Here is a 17769-nt window from a genome sequence, read left to right as displayed (position 1 = left end):
CAATGAATTATTAAACAAGCTAAGTAAATATATCATTCAGGCTTGCTGAAGATAATAAAGCGGGAAGCACGGAGGGAGATTTTTCTTATATATCAAAATAGTAAAGAATGGGGTACAAGTTTTGATTTTAAATAATATTTTCTATGCATGCATGATTTCAGGGTATAACAAAGATGTTGACAATCAAGTCATATGACATGCTTAGGATAGAATGTTTACGAATGTTAAAGTCTGAATCTTAAACTGAAAGACTTTTTTGAAAAAAGTTTATGTCTTTAGCATTTTCATAACTTCTCAAAAAGTAAATAATATTTTCCCTTTAAGTCTTTGTTTGAGGCTGAAAGTCATAGGGTGAAGAGGCAACATTGGCAACAAACATCAGAAAAAAATCAGTTCAAGCTCAATATGAAAAGCCAATTCTCACATGATCTGCATTATTTTACATGCTTGAGTGGCATCAAAATATTGGTCTATGTTGCACAGTGTTATTCAGGCTTTATTTTATGTCTCAAGCTAAGCCAAAATGTTGCCTAACACTTTGTTAGTGTATTTAAAGGACCAAAATGTAACAGCTCAGATTAATTTTTGTAACTAACACACACACACATACACAACGACAAACAAGAGACAAAATCTGATCCTGCTGTTAGTTATTTCCATTGCGCTTAGGCTGCAATATTTTGGAAAGACCCACAACAAAAACACGACATACCTATACATACGCACACACACACACACACACACACATACAGGCGCTGCCAAACACACATGCGTTTGGCTCATATTTTAGAATTTGTTCGCCCTTTGTGAAATTTGGATTAGTGCCATTTGACTTTCGTCTTTTTTTTTCGAGATACAAATGTAGCATGAAAAGATAATCGGCTTGGCTGGGCAACCGAAAAGGAACATGCCTATGCTGTGGTCCGAGCCGTGCCTGATGTTGAGATGCTCTTTGCATGCTGTTTGGGGCGTGCTGTTGTGGGTGTGCCACACCCAAATTGGATTCTGTTGTTGTTTTCCACATGGGCGCGATGCGGGAGAGTGTGAGCGTGCGGCATGTGGCATGCGGCATGCGGCATGCGGCATGTTTAACACATACACTCGTGTCTGTAATTGCACTTAGAGTTTGTAATTTGTGAATTAAAATTGCTCGGCATCAAAACTTTGTGCGGATTTCATAAGCAAATTATACGACTCGAAATTCGTAATCTCTGAGAGGAAGAAATCTTGCTTCATCTTCATCAGCAGCCCAGCAATAAGAACAGCTGCCCCTTCTCTGCCTCAATTGGCGTGTTTTTTATTGCACTCTAATTGACAATTAAGCGTAAATTAAATTAGCGCGCATTTTATTTGCATTTTATTAGCCACGCTAGGGTTGGGGCTCTAAGCAATTTCTTTTTCCTTTTTTTTTTTTTTTTTATCAAATTTAATTAAAAGTGCATTTGCATTGAAATTGGCGCGCCTTTATGTATTTAACTAATAAGTGAGTTATGCCAGTTACGAGGCACACGTCTTAGCCATGGCAACGAGTCGACAGCATTTTGTAATTGCCTGGCCAGAAAGATTGCAAAAATATAGGGAGGGAAAGGGACAGAGAGAGAGAGAGAGAGAGAGAAACGCTTGACCGAAGGCTTAGCCCAGCAGCAGCTGTTAAGTGGGCCGAAGCACACGTTCTGCCCACTTGTGTTGGCCTAATTGGCTGGCCAAGTGAAGGATGTGCGGTTTGGCTGGTCAGGTAAGGGCCTCCACAGTTTCAGCTTTAATTAAAGTGCAGCTGAAACAGAGGGAGTAGAAAAATCCGACTCTGATAGTTGGCCAGCCATAATCGCAGCTTAAGCTTCTTTAAGTGCATGTTCTTTTCCTATTTTGCTTCGTTGCTTGCTTCCTGGCCAATCCCATTTCAAGTTTTTTGCTGACTTTGAACATTTTTCAGTCGATAGGATAAACATTATCCTTACAGCTGACGCGCGAGTGAATCAATGTCAAAGGAAACGTGTTGCTCACTCATTCAAAAACACACGTGCGCGCACGCACACCTAAACACACACGCACACACACACACACACACATAAACACAAACACACACATCTATATAGCAACGCGTGCTATGCATTAAAACTACAGCGGCAAAAGCGGAAACGGAAATGTAGCAGCGTGTTCCAGCTGAAAGCCATAATTTTGCATTAGCAGCCGCAGCCGCAGCAGCAGCAACAACAACAACTCGGAATCAACTGCGAGCAGCATACTAGCCTTTTCGCCTGCCACAATTCAGTGAAAATGTCCGCGAACGTGATACAAATTTGCATGCAGCGCAGACTGAGAAAAAAGAGCAACGAAATGATAAAAAAGCAACATGAATAAATGGACTCACGTGTTGCCCGCTTTGCTCTACACATTGCTGCAGCCATTAGCCGTTCGCCAAGCAGGTTGGCAAACCCAAATAAAGATATCAAATAATTATGAAAATTACATAAATCATTTACGGTATATTTATTTTTAAATGCTAAGCCGCTTAGCAGATAAAAAATGCATAAAAAAGTATTATTTATTGGTTTAATTTAAGTTGATAAAATTTATGCAAAAGTGAATTATTCAATTTGGTTCGATATAATCTACAAATGAATTAAAGAGCCAGGAAATTTTATATAAGCCGTATATAAGTCGAAATTTATGGTACAGAAAAAGAAAAATTATAATAGTTTTTCTAAGCACATTTAAATAATTATTACTCTTTTCATATCAGCAAAATAATTAACTCATTTTATGTAACATTGTAAATATAATGTTACATAAAATGAGTAATTATGTTACATAAAATGAGTTAATTATTTTGCTTATTTTTTATTTTTTATGCCATAAAAAATACCAAGGTTCTCTTTTTTGATAGTTCCAACTAATAGGTATATAGGTATATTGTTAGTAGAAATCTTCACTATAATGTTTAAGCATTTGTAACATAAATCTGAAATATTGTTTGTTGGGTATAGCTGCTTATTGTTGTTAACTAATATACAAATATTCAGTAGGTTGGGTAAAGCTTAATGAAATATCCTTAAATTTTAATAAATTTTGCAAATTATATTTAGTCTGGAAATTGGAAACTTAATTTACTTCAAATATTTATTTTGGAGTTTGTTGAATATAGTTTGGAAATTGCATTATTAATTTCTGAAATTCCTGACCGCCTAATTCATTTAAAACAATTTTAATATTTTGTTTAATAATAAAAAATTATTTTTTTTTTAAATTTCGAAATTTATTATTTGAATCAATTTGAAATTGAATTCATTAGTGGTTGTAATTGTATTAAATTTTATGATCCCCAAAACTTTCGTGCAATAGAATTAAAAATTCTAATAATTTGTTAAGTATTTATATTTACATGTTCCATATACTTCTATTTTCTATTTGCATACCATTTCCATTCATAGCTTATGTAAGCGTATAGAAATGTCAGCTTGTGGCGAGTAGCTGTTAGCTTTTTCTGATTTGTTAAAAATATTGTGCTGTTGTGTGATTTGATTAAATTTCACACATAACGCATGGGTTGTCAAGCGATGTAACTGCTGATTGACGTGGACTGAAGGCGAACGCCCAGAAGTGTGAAGTCCCTCGCGCGCTCTCTCCCTCTCTTTCCCCATCATACTCTCCCTTTCTCGCTCTCATTCTGTGCTGTCGTATAATTGGAAATTCTTGTCCAAGCTACGGTAACCATATCTACGCTGGTGTTGGCCCTGGCCCTGGCCCTGATGCTGGTGCTGGTGCTGATGCTGTTGCTGGCTCTGGCATTCTATATAATTAGTTTTGCACTAACTGGGGCGTAAAAAACAAAACGCTCAGATCGAAGCCTGAACGCCTGAACGGAAAAATCATTAAAAATATTTGCCTGCACGCGCTTAAGCCTCGTCATCCAATCAGCTACCCTATCGAGCCAAAAAAAAAAAAACAGCATAAAAAAAAAAAAAACGAAAAACAAAAACAACCAAAATGAAGAAGACCAAAACCCCAATTTTGGGCACAGAAATTGTTGCTTACTTGGCAAAGATGTTTATCACAGCGAGCCGGTTAGCCGCATTCTCTATATGCACGGCCGCAAGGGAGCCTAAGGGGGGAGTGGTGAAGTGGGGCGTCGCTGGGGGCGTGGTGGCTACTGCGGTTGGCAGTGTAAATATTTTGGCATATTTCGCTCGCGTTTTGGGCTTTCTTTTTGGATTAGTTTCGTTTATTTCATCATTTGCGCGCCGCACTAAACGCATCCTGTCCCAGTTCCAGTGTCTCTCACTGGCCATTTTTGTTCGGTTTCTTTTTTTTTTTTTTTTTTGTGGGGCCTACGAGTTTAATCAGGCCGCTGGGGACTGTAAAGCGCCATGCCACGCCTGCCCCAAAAATAAACTACTTGTTCTATACATTTGCTCGCCCAAAAAGTAAAGTGGCCATATTGGCTTTGTGAAATGTACATCTATTTTCAAGAAATATATTATATAGTATATGCGAAGCTGGCCTGAAATCTTTTACTGAAATCTTATACTCTCAGCGTACTCTATGGTTTGAGCTCGCCTTTGGCTTGACTGCCTTTGAGCCTTGAACGAGCATTAGGCAGTCGACTGCATTCATCTGTGCTCTGGCACAAAAATTTCCTTAAGCGAAACGCTGAAAATGCGGCCCAAGATGATGACTATGGCCATGTCGATGACTAGCTGGTCGCCCTCTAACATCGTCCTGCCCTGCGCACCACTCCGCTGCCGTCCCTTCCCCCAGTCAGCTGTTCGCAGTTGGATTTCCTTTTTTTGCGCTTTTCGTGTTGCGAGCTGTTTCATTTTATTTGTATTTTTTGTTTTTTTGTTTCTCTTCTATTCATATTACACGTTATACAAGTGTGTGAAGTAGTAATTTAAGTGTGGGGGGCGTTGACACGCCCACCGGCGGCATTTGGTGTGCATTAAATGCTGCCCTACGGCTAGCCGAGGAAGAGGAAGCGTTTGCATGCTTTACATTGATTTTTGGCATGCCTTCAAGCACATTTCTTAGCACGGAAATCATTTCGATTTCATTCGCTTTCCAAGAATTTTCTGAGTGACATTCAGTTCAATGGATATGGATACACTATAGTTGGCGATTTAGCCAGACGGAAACATGCGAGGCCCGCAGCAGGACACAGGCCAACCCACCCCAGCCGGCCGATGCCCAGCTCTGTTGACAGGCCCCTCAAAGACAGCTTAACTGACAAAGCGAATGAGATTGAGTCGGGGGTTGGGGTGTGGGGGCTTAGTTTGGTTCCGTTGGCACTAGTGGGCGGAAGAGGAGCTCTGCTCTTATTGCTTTTCAGTTGGTACGCAGGTGAAGCTCAGTGCGGTCAGCACTTTAAAAAACTTTGGCCCCCGGCCAGTTGGCCAACATATTGTACAACTTGGCCCACAGACATGTGCACATGTTAAATGCATTTTCCCAGCTACAGAAATGATTAAAGCGAGCTTAAAAGAGTGGCTAGAACAAGTTAATATTGAGAGAATTATGGGCTACTGTCGTTAGTTCAATAAAGAGGATTGTTTAAAACTGTGCTTAAAAGTTCGATTTTGAACTTAGATAGTTAAGTAGCATCCATGTTAACTAAGTTTATATACTGCAAATTTGAATCATTTATCATACATGCCCATAAGGTAATGATTGAAAGATGTATAATAATATAAATTATGAACATTATATTCCTATGGAAGTATATTCTAAAAAACTAGAGTTAAGAATTTCAGAATCTAGAAATCTTGTGTAAAATAAAATTTATTTACTTTTATAAAATTTTATATTGCAACATGTATTATTCATTTGTAAAAAATCAAATTTCTTAAAACAATAAACGAAATATTTTACAAATAATATATTATTTTTATATAAAAAACTAAAAACTGTGACTTTCATTTATTTGATTTTGATTTACTTTTATTTATTAAATATAGTTTTTGTTTTAATAGCTTTGGAGAAATTTACTTTTAGAACAATCTTCCTTATTTTTTCAAACAATTTGAAATTCCTTTTAAAATGTCCAAAAGTTTTTGAAAATTCTTTTTTCATATGTGGAAGGTATAGAAAAGCTCTATATTTATCTTCCAATATTATTGTTTTCTCATGAATTCTTAAATGAATTGAAACCGCTATTTAAATTTTTATTGGAATAAAAATTAACAACGTGTGGAGTGCTTATAAATACAGGCTTATCGTAGATGTGCAGCCGAGAGGTGAGTGGCAAAGAGAGTTTGTGGTATTCGGGTCAATCTATTCGTGAATCGTTTTGGCTTAGCATGCATCTAATTTATTTATAAGCCGTTAGTTAAAAATTCAATTTTAGATTGCCGCAATTTACTTCGCACGTACATGGCAGGCAGAGGCTTTAATCAAACAGTCAGCGATATAGGAGGCTGTTCGCTGTTAGCTGTTCGCTATTTGCCGTGTGCTCACATATTTTTAGAAAACTTTTCTAGGCAGATGTACCTTAACCTGGCACCTGTCTAGCTGAGGGTCTAATGAGTATCTGTGTACGTGTGTGTCTGTGTACGTGTGTGAGTGTGTTGAGTGTGTGCTCCAAATCGATAACACTACACATATCCTAGAACATCCTGTTTGATTGATCTAATTTCATGCCAGGATTGATGAGGCAATCTCAGCTTTGTTTTGACCGTCTCTTGTTATTTATTTATATTTATATACATATATTTATAGACCAGTGACTGTGTATGGGCTTGTATGTGCTCGTGTGGGTGCTGGCACTTACATGCATAAATTGAGCAACTGCAGCAACAGTTGCCGTTGACGCAGGCGCTACGGCCATCAACAACAATAAGGTGGGCCAACTCCGTCAGTTGCCAATTGAGAAACGTTCGAGCGGCTGACTGCACTTCAAATCTTTTAGCTGTCGCACTTGTCACACTGTGTCTATTTGATTGGTTCAAATCGCAGTTAACCGTTACACGACACTTTAAACACCTGTCGACTTAGCCGTGCAACGCGTCTGTGCAGCCCAACGGACGAATGTGGACTGTGCCCTGGCCTGGCCCGCCAAACAAACGCCAGCTATCAGCCATTAGCCAGCTACAGCTACAGCGAGCAACTGTTGGTCGTGCGTTTATCGTAAACGATATAGAGTTCGGCCTTCGTTCGTGTCCTTCTTCGGTCGCGTGTTCTTCGTGGCCACAGCAACAGCTATGCAGCAGCAGCAGCAGCAGCAACAACAGTAACAACAAAGACATCAACATCGTGGCTCGGCTCGTTCTTGGTGTCGGTGTCGGCAGCTGTTTAGCTTTTTTTTTTTCTTTTACTTTTTCGTTTTATATTTGCTTTTTTTTCGGTTGGTTTTTAGTTTTTCATGCGCTTGCATTTCAATGACAAATTGTTGCATCTGCGAAGAGCGACCTGACAACCTGGTATGTGTGCGTGTGTGTGTGTGTGTGTGTGTGTGTGTGTGTGTGTGTGTGTGTGTGTGTGTGTGTGTGTAAGTGAGGAATGCTTGTGTGCAAGCTTGAATCAATATTCCGTTTACTGTTTGCAATTTCATTTGCTTCTTCTTTCTTTCATTTTTTTCGTTTCGAAATTGTTTTGAGTGATTTTGGCTGTTTTTGCTGCATACTTTTGCGGGCCTCTCACAAATGCAAAAACTTATTTACCTATATGTATGCAGGTATGTGTGTGTGTGTGTGTGTGTCACATACTTAAATCTGGCTAGGATTTGGCTTTAAGCATTCGATTTTAGTATACGACTATATTTCAAAACACATCTTATATAAAAATAACTAGTTCAAGTGCATAGATAATTGTAGTATCTTTGAAAGTATTCCAAATATCCTATAAAAAAGTACTCAAAGTTTCATTTTATTGATACGTTGACTATTCACATTGATCGAAATAAAATAACATTTGCCAGAAGCACTTATTTGGGAAATATTTATATGCCTATTGCACGCAGGGCCAGATGTGTGGATGTATGTGTGAATATTATTCATGAAAATGGGCTTACAAAGCATTTAAATTTATTACTCAACAACAAGAACACCAGCAACTGATAGCGAAAAGTTTAATGGGAAATGTAAATGTAACGCCATTGTATGACATATGACAATAAAATGAAATGAAACAATGGAATAAAACGAAGCCGATGTCGCCGATGCCACTGTCGTTGCCGTTGCCGCTGCTGTTGCTGTTGCTGTTGCCGATACCAATGCCAATGCTTAGGCTGTTGCTGATGATGAGTGGGAGAATGAGGTTGAGGATACCGGAGCTGCTGCCGGTATCCGCAGTAGGCCAGCATCAGGCCAAGTCAGATTCCTGCCGAGGTTGTTGCCTCCTGCAGTGTCGTTGCCAGCCCTAAACTTTCCCAGCAGCTCAATGCGAGAGCATTCTAAATTCGTAACGAAATGTGTAACAAGTGGAGTGAATAAAACAGCTTCTTTGCAAGGCAGACAGGCTTTCTACATTCATAAGAGCGAGCTTACCTTTATGCCAGGGTTTGCCTTTTATTTTCAAATTTGAATATAAGCAGTTTAATTACAATTTTGCTTACTCTCAGATTGAATTTATTAATTGAAATTCATATTTTTAAATGACTTCTCAAAATGATTGAGCCTCATGGCTCATGCTCCATGGTCTCTCTGACTCTAAAGAATTTGATATATTAAATATTAAAATATATTTTCATAATTGTTTTGAAAAGTGGAGTAGAAATTAGTAGACTGAGGCCTGTTTATTAATCGTAATACTAATTAATCGTGATTAAAATAAGCAAGAATATTTAATATTCAAACATTTATCTATGCTACTCTTATATATCAATTTCTAACATTTTTGTCTTGCCTGCAAGGGCATTCAATGTTCGTTAGACGCCAGCCATGGCTCTGTTTCCCTTTGTTGATTTTATTTGCTGTTATTTTTCTGAGGCCGTAGCCATATTTTACAGTAACAGCAACGGCTACGGCTACGGCTGCGGCTACGGCTGCGGCGGCAGATACATAAATGCGAAGCTAGAAATGAAAGAGTCTAACAATGTGGCTTGGCTGTTGTTGCTGCTGTTGTTGCTGCTGCTGCTGCTGCTGCTGTTTGCATAGCATCCATGTTGCCTGCCCCTACGCCCTGCGCCATTTTCTATTTCAGTTACCGTTACGACGCCAACGTCGGCGTCACAGGCGTTATGCAGTCAGAGAGTCAGATATTTCATTACGTCTAGCTCGATATGTCAGGCTTCAGCTACACCATTGTGTAAGTGTGAATGTGTGTGTGTGTGTGTGTGCGTGTGCGTGCGTTTGCATGTGATTGCGTGTGTTTGTGTGTATGGGACCTATAATTCAATTTCAGCCATTGCGTTGCCCTGGTGTCTGCCTTTGCATATACATACATATACATACGTATGCATGTGAGTGTAGCCCACACCGCCACACCACCAGGCATCGATATGTGCCCCATTGGGCTTTATGCGTTGTGCTAGGCGCGCGGCTGAAAAGTTTAACGACGCATCAACAAACATCGCCAACACAGCACTAAACCTATTGTCATTTTTAGCGGCTGACAGTTATCATTTGAGCCGAATGATCCCCACAAATATTGCCTAACAGCCGTCACAGTTAGTAGGAAAATGTGCCTGTTTTTTACGACTTGTCATTTTAATAGTAGAAAATTTGTGAAAAAAATGTGCCACTTTTATATATAAAAATATTCCTTTACTTTCAGCGCTGGTCGAAGCTATTCATTTGTGAAATGCACTTTAATTGACCGTGAAGAAAGCTTCCAAGTTTGTAAAGATAATTGTTACACAGGTGCGGTAATGCTGCGGTAAACTGAGTACTAAATGTTTGATCAAAGACGTGGAAGCTAAGTAAATATTGAGTGACATATAAATTAACTATTTTTCAATTTCAATTTCAATTTATTTCAGTCTTTGATATAAACCATATAAATTAATAACAATATGCATTACTTTTAGTATTCGTTTCAAATTAAAATTTAAAAATATTGAGCTGATTATTAAATTTTTGGTGTCCAATAATTACTAAATATTAATATTTTTTCCGGAGAATGTATATATTTTTGTTTGCTTATGACAGAACTAAGCATCGTTTTATAAATCGATATTTATCGCGTATTAATATATTCACAAAATTTTCCTATAGGGACCTCACTATTTAAGCCTCTATATCTGCTTAGTGATAATATTTGACTTGATTATGTCTAATGAATCATAGAAATTTTCACTCCTACTCTGGCTTGTTAATATCTTTAACGATTAAATTAATGATAATTAGTTCCATGAATTAATTGTTAATACGTTGCAAGTTATTCTATAGAAATGCATTTTAATTTGCAACGATCGGCAAACAGTTAATTAAATCATAAGCAGGTTACAGCTGAAGCATCTTAACTAGCTAAACGCGTTAACCTAACTGCAGCTAGTCAACACATCCAACTCATCCTTGGCTGGCTGGGCTCCCTCAACGCCATCCTCCATCAAACGCACTCGAAATTGCCATATAAATCGATTAGCGTTGTGTATGGCAGCCAACCAGTCAAGCCAACCAGTCAAGCCAACCAGCCAGGCCAACCAGCCAGGCCAACCAGCCAGGGCAACCAGGCCAACCAAGCCAGCCAACCAGTCGATTGCCATATGTTGCGCTGTGTGTGTAATTTCCAAAGCAATTAACCTGCGCTTTAGCTACGCGCACACACATGCACGGCATACACACACACACGCAAGCACATATTGACTTCAAGCTCTGTGCAACATCCTTCGGCCATGTCGCCTGTTGCTGTGCCAGCTGGATGCTGTCTGAGTGTGTATGTGTGCGTGTTGGCAACGCATTGAACGCCAATAGAATGTTGTAAATGAGTTTCAAAAGTCAATCAACAAATTCGCTCTCTGACCCCAATCTTGTCCATTATTTGTCGCACTTGATTGTTAATTGGATTTTGTTTATTTGACACTTGAGCCATAAGCCTTAATCCACGTACCTCTTGCGCTGCATTGATATTGAAATGGCCACATTGTTAGCTTCCTTGCCTTTGGTTCTTTGAATTTTGATATGTACTTCATACGACCCGGCTGCCTGAGCACTTGTTAATGCTAATGAGGCAATTATATAAGCTGGAAGGCAGCGCTTTTGTTTCACATTTCAATTGAATTTCAGTTAAAATGTCGTTAGGCTCGTTACACGCATATCGGGCCAACATATTCCATCAATAACTTTATTAACTCACTTAAATGGCAATCAATGCCAGCCCATGGCTTATGGGTAAATAAATAAATGTGTGTCTGTGTGTGTGTCATTCAGTATACACTCATATTTAAATAAAAAATAATGGAAGTATAAAAATTGCATAAAGTGGCCAAATGTGACTCCTTTATACACATTCAATTGGCTTTCATACCCTATTATTTAAAACAACAAAGTTGGCATACAAAGGGTATGCGCAACAGAGAGTGTTTGCAGCTAGGGTTTATTTGTTTTTAAACTTGTCAATGATTTGAAAAGAGTATATTGGTTCAATACGACGTGCTGTCTAGGTTTTTCAGGACAAACGATCGAATGAGAAATGTATAATGTATACGCCTGAAGATATCCGTGCGAGTGTACTTCCGTCTGTCCTAACAAACGGATAGATAGTCTAGTGAAAAAAGTGGACGGACATGCGGCTCGAAACTAAATGGTTTCGTCTTATATCCGAGTGTATGTCTAAATGACATATTTTCCTATACCCACACTAGATCTAGCATAAAACGTGGAAAACTATATTACGTTTGACATAGGAATAGTATTTATTGAAGGTCCTAGTGACCTGAAAATCTATGTATTCGTATAGATCTGAGATAAACAAAATAAAGTAGAAATATTTACGTCTTTTGGGTATATAACAGATAAAAAAAAGTCTCCCTTCAACAATTTTATAGCCAAAAACTCATGATTTAAAGATAGAGTTATTATTAAATAGCAGAAGAAGATTTATGTATGAACCAAGACCAAAACGGGGAATATTATTATATAATAATATTTTTTTTATAATAATATTTTTTTCTTGATGACAGTTTAATCAAAACTGATCTTCCCTCCAAAGACTGATGATTTAAATTAATTATCTTTTCACATGGTCTGTTACATTTATAGATGTTACATTTGTACATATACATATACATACATACATATATAAGCATTGAATAATAATATTACAAAATTACAGTCTGTATCTTGACATCGATAAAAAGTATTTTCATTTTTGTTAGGATCCTGAACGAGTATTATACAGTCAGTGGTATCCGACTGACATTCTAGCTTCGTTTGCCTTAAATCATGGAATTTTTCTTTTATTTTTCTTTCACGAAACTTTTCATGTACATCGAACAATAACAAGTTGCTGGCTACTTTGGCCACTCTATAGGGTATACAAAAGCTAGAACATGCCTAGAACATTTTTCTCAACCCTTTTCCTATATATGTATATATATTTGTTTGCCTTAATTGACTTTGGCACTGACTGTGCTGGATTAAATGCTTTTTTTTCGATTTTTAATTTAAAATGAAGTAAAAGAAAATCAAAGGCAAACAAAAAGAGACAGAAAACCCAGTAAGGGATAACTGGAACTGTCATTTACACGCCAATGGCGGCAACAATTGAAATTGAATGCCAATTTTATTGGCGTGCAACTAGTTGGTTGGGCTGTCAGTGCAGTGCGCCGATATAATAATTCAGCTGGCCAAACTGAATGCTGAAGCAGCAAAAGAAATTGGACCATACTCTATTCCGGTATTTTTTTTTTTTTGTAAATTCCATTCTATTTTATACCAATTTTTATTTTCAAAAGTTTGCGAGCAGCGCCTGTGGCACGTGCTGACTGTCTGTCTCTATGTCGTAGTCAACTGGAAAGGAAAAGCAGCGGAAGAAGCGTTTGCGCGGCATGCAACATCCGCATCAACAGCGTACAGCCGTTGTCGCCATTCTCATGATGAAAATATAATTAAAGTTTATGACAGTTATCTTCCAGCAACAACAATGACTGACACTTGAAGCTGTGCGTGTGCGTGTGTGCTTGTATGTGTGTGTGCGTGTGTGTGATTAATGACAACGCTCTCGCTCTAAAAGTATTCCAACAGCTGGCGCCACTGCAAATAAATGGCCAGCAGCTGCCCGACAATACATCGATTTCCATATCCAGATCGAAACGTGCTAGCTCAGCCAATAATGAGCTGTTAAACACGTAATGAGAAGCAACTGGTTCCCCTTGCCTTGATGAGCGCCATTCAGTCGTGCCGCAAATCTGCAATTTATTGCCATCTGTTTGTGGCAGAGATGAACGCGTGATGTAACCTGTCAAACTGCACTCAAGTTACATATTTTATTATATTATTAATAATATGAAATATAGTGAATAATGTATAAATGAAAATATTATTATTTTGTATTTATTTATTTTTTGTGTGTGTGTGTGTTTTTTTTTTCTCTGGAACATTTCTTAGGCCTTTGATACGCGTTTATTTGTTTAACAGAGGTTTTCTAAAAATTTTCAGCTGAGATGATTATAATTCTTGTTAGCTAAGTTCTTGCCGTGTTTTTTATTTTATTTATAATTTATTTATTTTTTTTTTTCAAAATTATGATTTACAAAAAGTCTAGATATTCTTGATTTGACTTAATTTCTAACTAATTTCAATATTGAAATAAAAATGAAATGGGCTTTTGTGTATTTTTCTTTTTACCTGCGGGTAAGTCATCTGGCAAGTCTGTTTAGAATATAGTTTGTAATTGCCAATTGTTTCTTAATTATGTGTTAAACTTTTAACTTGTATGGGACCCGTTTGGCCTATTTGATAATTTTGCTTATATGAAAGGCTGATGCTATTCCCTAGATTTGTGTTACGTAAACATTGTATCAAATATGTACGAAATATTGAATTCACTTTTAAGTTTGTTGGTCATACTTGCGCTTGCAACCTGCTGACAGGCGAGTGTAATAATAAGCCTCTATTATCCATAAGCATCTATGTATTACTTGTCAGAAGACAAGTCTAAAATTCATCTCTAAGAGAATATTATTGAAATACTCTGTTAATTTTCTCCCGTTTTAGGCAGCTCACGCCAGCTAATGTCAGTCTATTTGAAAACTGTGGAAGTGAAAACAAGTTGCACCAAAATGTGGCATATGCCATGGATGGCGGCACCTGAAAATTTCAGTTTGCAAATTACAAATTGATTTTAGACAGCCGAGATCGCCCCTCTCTCTCTCTCTCTCTCATGCTCTTTCTCCGTCTCTCTCGCCCAAGTGCAAATTGAACTAGTTAAACGGGTAATTAGAGTTGACAGGCGACCGCAGATGCATACAAGCGGAAGCCCAGATGCCACTGCTGCTTTTGCCACATTTTCCATTAATTGCGTGGCGTAACGTTGCTTTGATAAATGCAGCTAACGGATTACAGCTAACAGCACAGAGTGGAAAAGACAGAGACAGCAAGAGCGAGGGACTCCGAAAGGCAGTGAGGGGGAGGGAATGAGAGAAGGAAGTGGGAGAGAACGTGACGCATGCAGGTGTCTGGTTACTTACGGTTTATGCTGGCAGCAACTGAGCCGAACGGCTTATAAACATGCTACATGTGTGTAGTTGTGTGTGTGTGTGTCCTTGCCACATGCTTGTTGCGTACTGTTTGCTACTCTGACAACTTGTGACAGTTTGCAGCTGTAAATTTTGCCGACGTCCAGGCAACATCCGATTGTCAATGCAGGTCAGTTGCCTGTTGAGCTGAGAGCTGGAACAAATGCAGAGCCTTGTTGTATAAACAGCTTATTCAAGTTAATTATAATATGTTTAATTATTCAACTACAATGATGAGTCTATGACTGCATTATGCTATATGCTCAAACTATATGTTTTCATAAAATTTATTCGTTATTACCTCATTCACTTTCCATTCAAAGTCTTTAAGTTTCAAGATCCACCCAAATATCGATCCATTTTCCTTTTTGGTGTCTTATGGCTCTCACTTGTTGCATAACTCTTGCCAAATGCGATTATCATGAAAATTATATTACGTGTGTTAGCATGTGCAGTTTTAACTTGAAACGTTTTTTGTTTTTTTTTTTTTTTTTTTCTTACAAAACTGCACAAAATAATTTTATTAAAGCCAGCAAATAAATTTGGGCACACGCTGCGTATGCTCAATGCGCCAGTCAGTCGACGTCTTCAGCACGTATATATGTATATCGGTGTATATCGGTATGCGTGTGTGTGCGCTCGTATATTTAAGTGTATATGTGTCTCTGTATTGTCGCCGAGCTTTGACTTGCTTTTGGCATAGGCTTTGACAAGAAAATCCTTTTATACCATATTGAGGTTCGCTGTTGTTATAGTTGTTGTTGTTGTTGTGGTTGGGAATATTATTGCGGTTGCTGGTGCTGAAGCCTTTGGTTGTTTAGCAGTTGCTTTGTTGCGTTATGGTTTGTTATGCTCTGTGGCATTGAGTTGCCTCAAGCACAATTATGCTCAGATATTTATGAAGCACAAAAGTGTTGCACAGCACTCGCAGGTTAATAAAGAAGAAAAGCAGACAAAGCGACTTTTTCAAAAGCGAAACATCACAGACTGACTATGGGCAACAATTGACAAGCTACTGAAAGCCGGCAAGCAATTAAAACTTTTATCTACTTGCATTAGGCTGTGCGGTGGAAGAACTTACTTCTTAGCTCTTAGCAAATATTGATTGAGTTCAATGACAAGAACTTTGACAAACACTTTGATTGATTTTCGATTTATTGAAGATGAAATAAATTTTCAGCTTGAAGTTGACAAGCAATGAAATCTTGAATGAACTAGTCTTAGGTTTTGAAATGCGAGAGCTTGCTTGTTAATTCTTAGCAAATATTGAATGAGTCCAATACTGACAAGAAGTTTGACAAGCGCATAGATTGATTTTCGGTTTATTGAAGTTAACTAAATGTTCAACTTCAGTTGATAAGCAATGAAATCTTTAATCTACTAGTGCGGAACTATGCAATGGGAAAAGGTAATTTTAAGCGCTTAGTAAATATTGATGCAGTTTAATAACTTTGACAGACAGTTTGATTGATTATCGATTTACTCAGTTTGAAATATATTTGGATGATACAACTAGATTAGAATTTTGTATATTTTATTAAACAGTTAATTGTACATATAAAAAATGTACATAAATTAAAAATTAATTTGTTTCAGTCTGAAATCCCAACCTTTTTACCTCTTGCTTCAAGCTAGTTTTTAGATGACAATCTGTCAGCCTCTGGCTATCTGCCCCCTGGCACCTTGGCTCTGATTTGTGCAACATTTTTGATGCGCTCCGCAAAAGTTTTTTAGTGAATTGTGCAGCACTGCAAATCAAACCTGACAACCTGCAACTGAAACGGCAGCACAATCAAATCATAATGGAAAACTAAAAATAGAAAAGAGTAGCGAAAATAGATATAAAATGTTTAGCATGTTGTCTGTTTGTTTCGATGGCAACCCAAGCGAATTCCCAAAGGTCAAACTACTTTTGCTCAAACTCTCGTTGCCAACTGGCAAACTGAATGAAATGTTTACGACAAGCGCAAAAAGTTGTTAGCGCTGTTGGCGCTGCAGCAAACATTGGCCAAAATACACACGCACACACACAAAAAAGGGCGTGGCTTTTGTATGTGTTTATGCGTGCGTGCGTGACACAAAACCAAAATCACGAAAGCTCTTCAAAGCGGCTTTTTGTATGCCGCATGCATAAATTTTTCTTTGGCACACGGGGCGTATGCGTAACAAGCACTTTTGGCCCGAGCACTTGAAGTACACCCACACACACACACACACACACACACATACACACGTACACTCAATGGCTGGTCCATGGCCCAACAAAAGGCTGTTACTACACGCTTCACATTATCATTGCGGGCCAATTCAATTAACACAACAAGTTAACAAAAAATAAACAAAAGGCGAAAAAAGCAAAAGCTCAACAAGCCAAAGTGACCAAGTCAAGGCGCAACTGCTTAATGGCTCATTAAATTGAATGTGGCGCCGAAATGGGCGCTGTGTATAAGCTCCCCTTGCTATACATATGCAAATTTCTGTAGTACATGCATTTTAAGTGGCCCGAATCCAATTAAAAACTCTTCAAGCTGGCCAAATTAAATTGCATTAAAAGTTTGAGCCGAAAACAGCAAATAAATTTAACTTCCATTTACCTTTGGGTCATGTTTTAATGCACTTATTTAATAATACTTTGCCCAGCTCTTGGCCTTTTTATTGAACATCAAAGCCAGAAGTCTGATAAAAGTAAATGTAAGCGCATGCAAAATTTATATTATAATTGCTGCCGGTATAAAGCCGAAAGTGCTGGACGCAAGCATATTCTGTTGTGCGAATTCAGGTATAGAAACTTAAACTTAAATATATATTTTAAGGCAGTTAAAAAAGGTGAATGTCGAGAGTTTCTATAATGCTTTAAGAATCAACTAAAGTTTTAGTTATAACTTTTATTTTAAATTTTTTATGCATAGATTTTCTTTTATTTTTCTTAATTTTCATTGAACGTTTTAAAAATTTTTATTTATTTATTTACGTTTTTTTTTTTTTTTTTTTTTTTTTTTTTTGTAAATATCCTATAACTTAGCTATTTTTTTAAACATTTTTATTTATTTATGTATTTATTTTTATTTATTTTTAAATATCCGATTTTTATAAAATTTTTATATAAATATATTTGAGTGTAAAAGCAATACTCTATACCTATATATATAGGCTTAAAGGAC

General features: G+C 37.5%; 1 protein-coding gene and 1 long non-coding RNA gene across 3 annotated transcripts in view; both read right to left on the bottom strand.

Moving 5' to 3' along the window:
• mAChR-B (muscarinic acetylcholine receptor) overlaps positions 1-7045 on the bottom strand; it is a 47351-nt gene extending 40306 nt beyond the window's left edge. For both annotated transcript variants that reach the window (XM_089463973.1, XM_089463978.1), the window contains exon 1: positions 6764-7045. The gene's annotated coding sequence lies outside the window, so the exon portion shown is untranslated. The remainder of the gene's footprint in view (positions 1-6763) is intronic.
• A 6231-nt stretch (positions 7046-13276) lies between these two features.
• LOC149270209 (uncharacterized) lies at positions 13277-15994 on the bottom strand. The gene is made up of 3 exons (XR_016271190.1): positions 14910-15994; positions 14561-14762; positions 13277-14180 (listed from the first exon to the last, which is right to left on the bottom strand). It is a non-coding gene; the product is annotated as an uncharacterized LOC149270209 (long non-coding RNA).
• Positions 15995-17769: the final 1775 nt, after the last annotated feature.

The sequence above is a fragment of the Drosophila arizonae genome, chromosome 2 (assembly GCF_054131065.1).
Source record: "Drosophila arizonae isolate 15081-1271.41 chromosome 2, UAZ_ARI_1.0, whole genome shotgun sequence".
In the NCBI taxonomy this organism is placed as follows: domain Eukaryota; kingdom Metazoa; phylum Arthropoda; class Insecta; order Diptera; family Drosophilidae; genus Drosophila; species Drosophila arizonae.
Note: the sequence above shows the minus strand (reverse complement) of the source record. Positions and strands in the feature narration are given on the sequence as shown.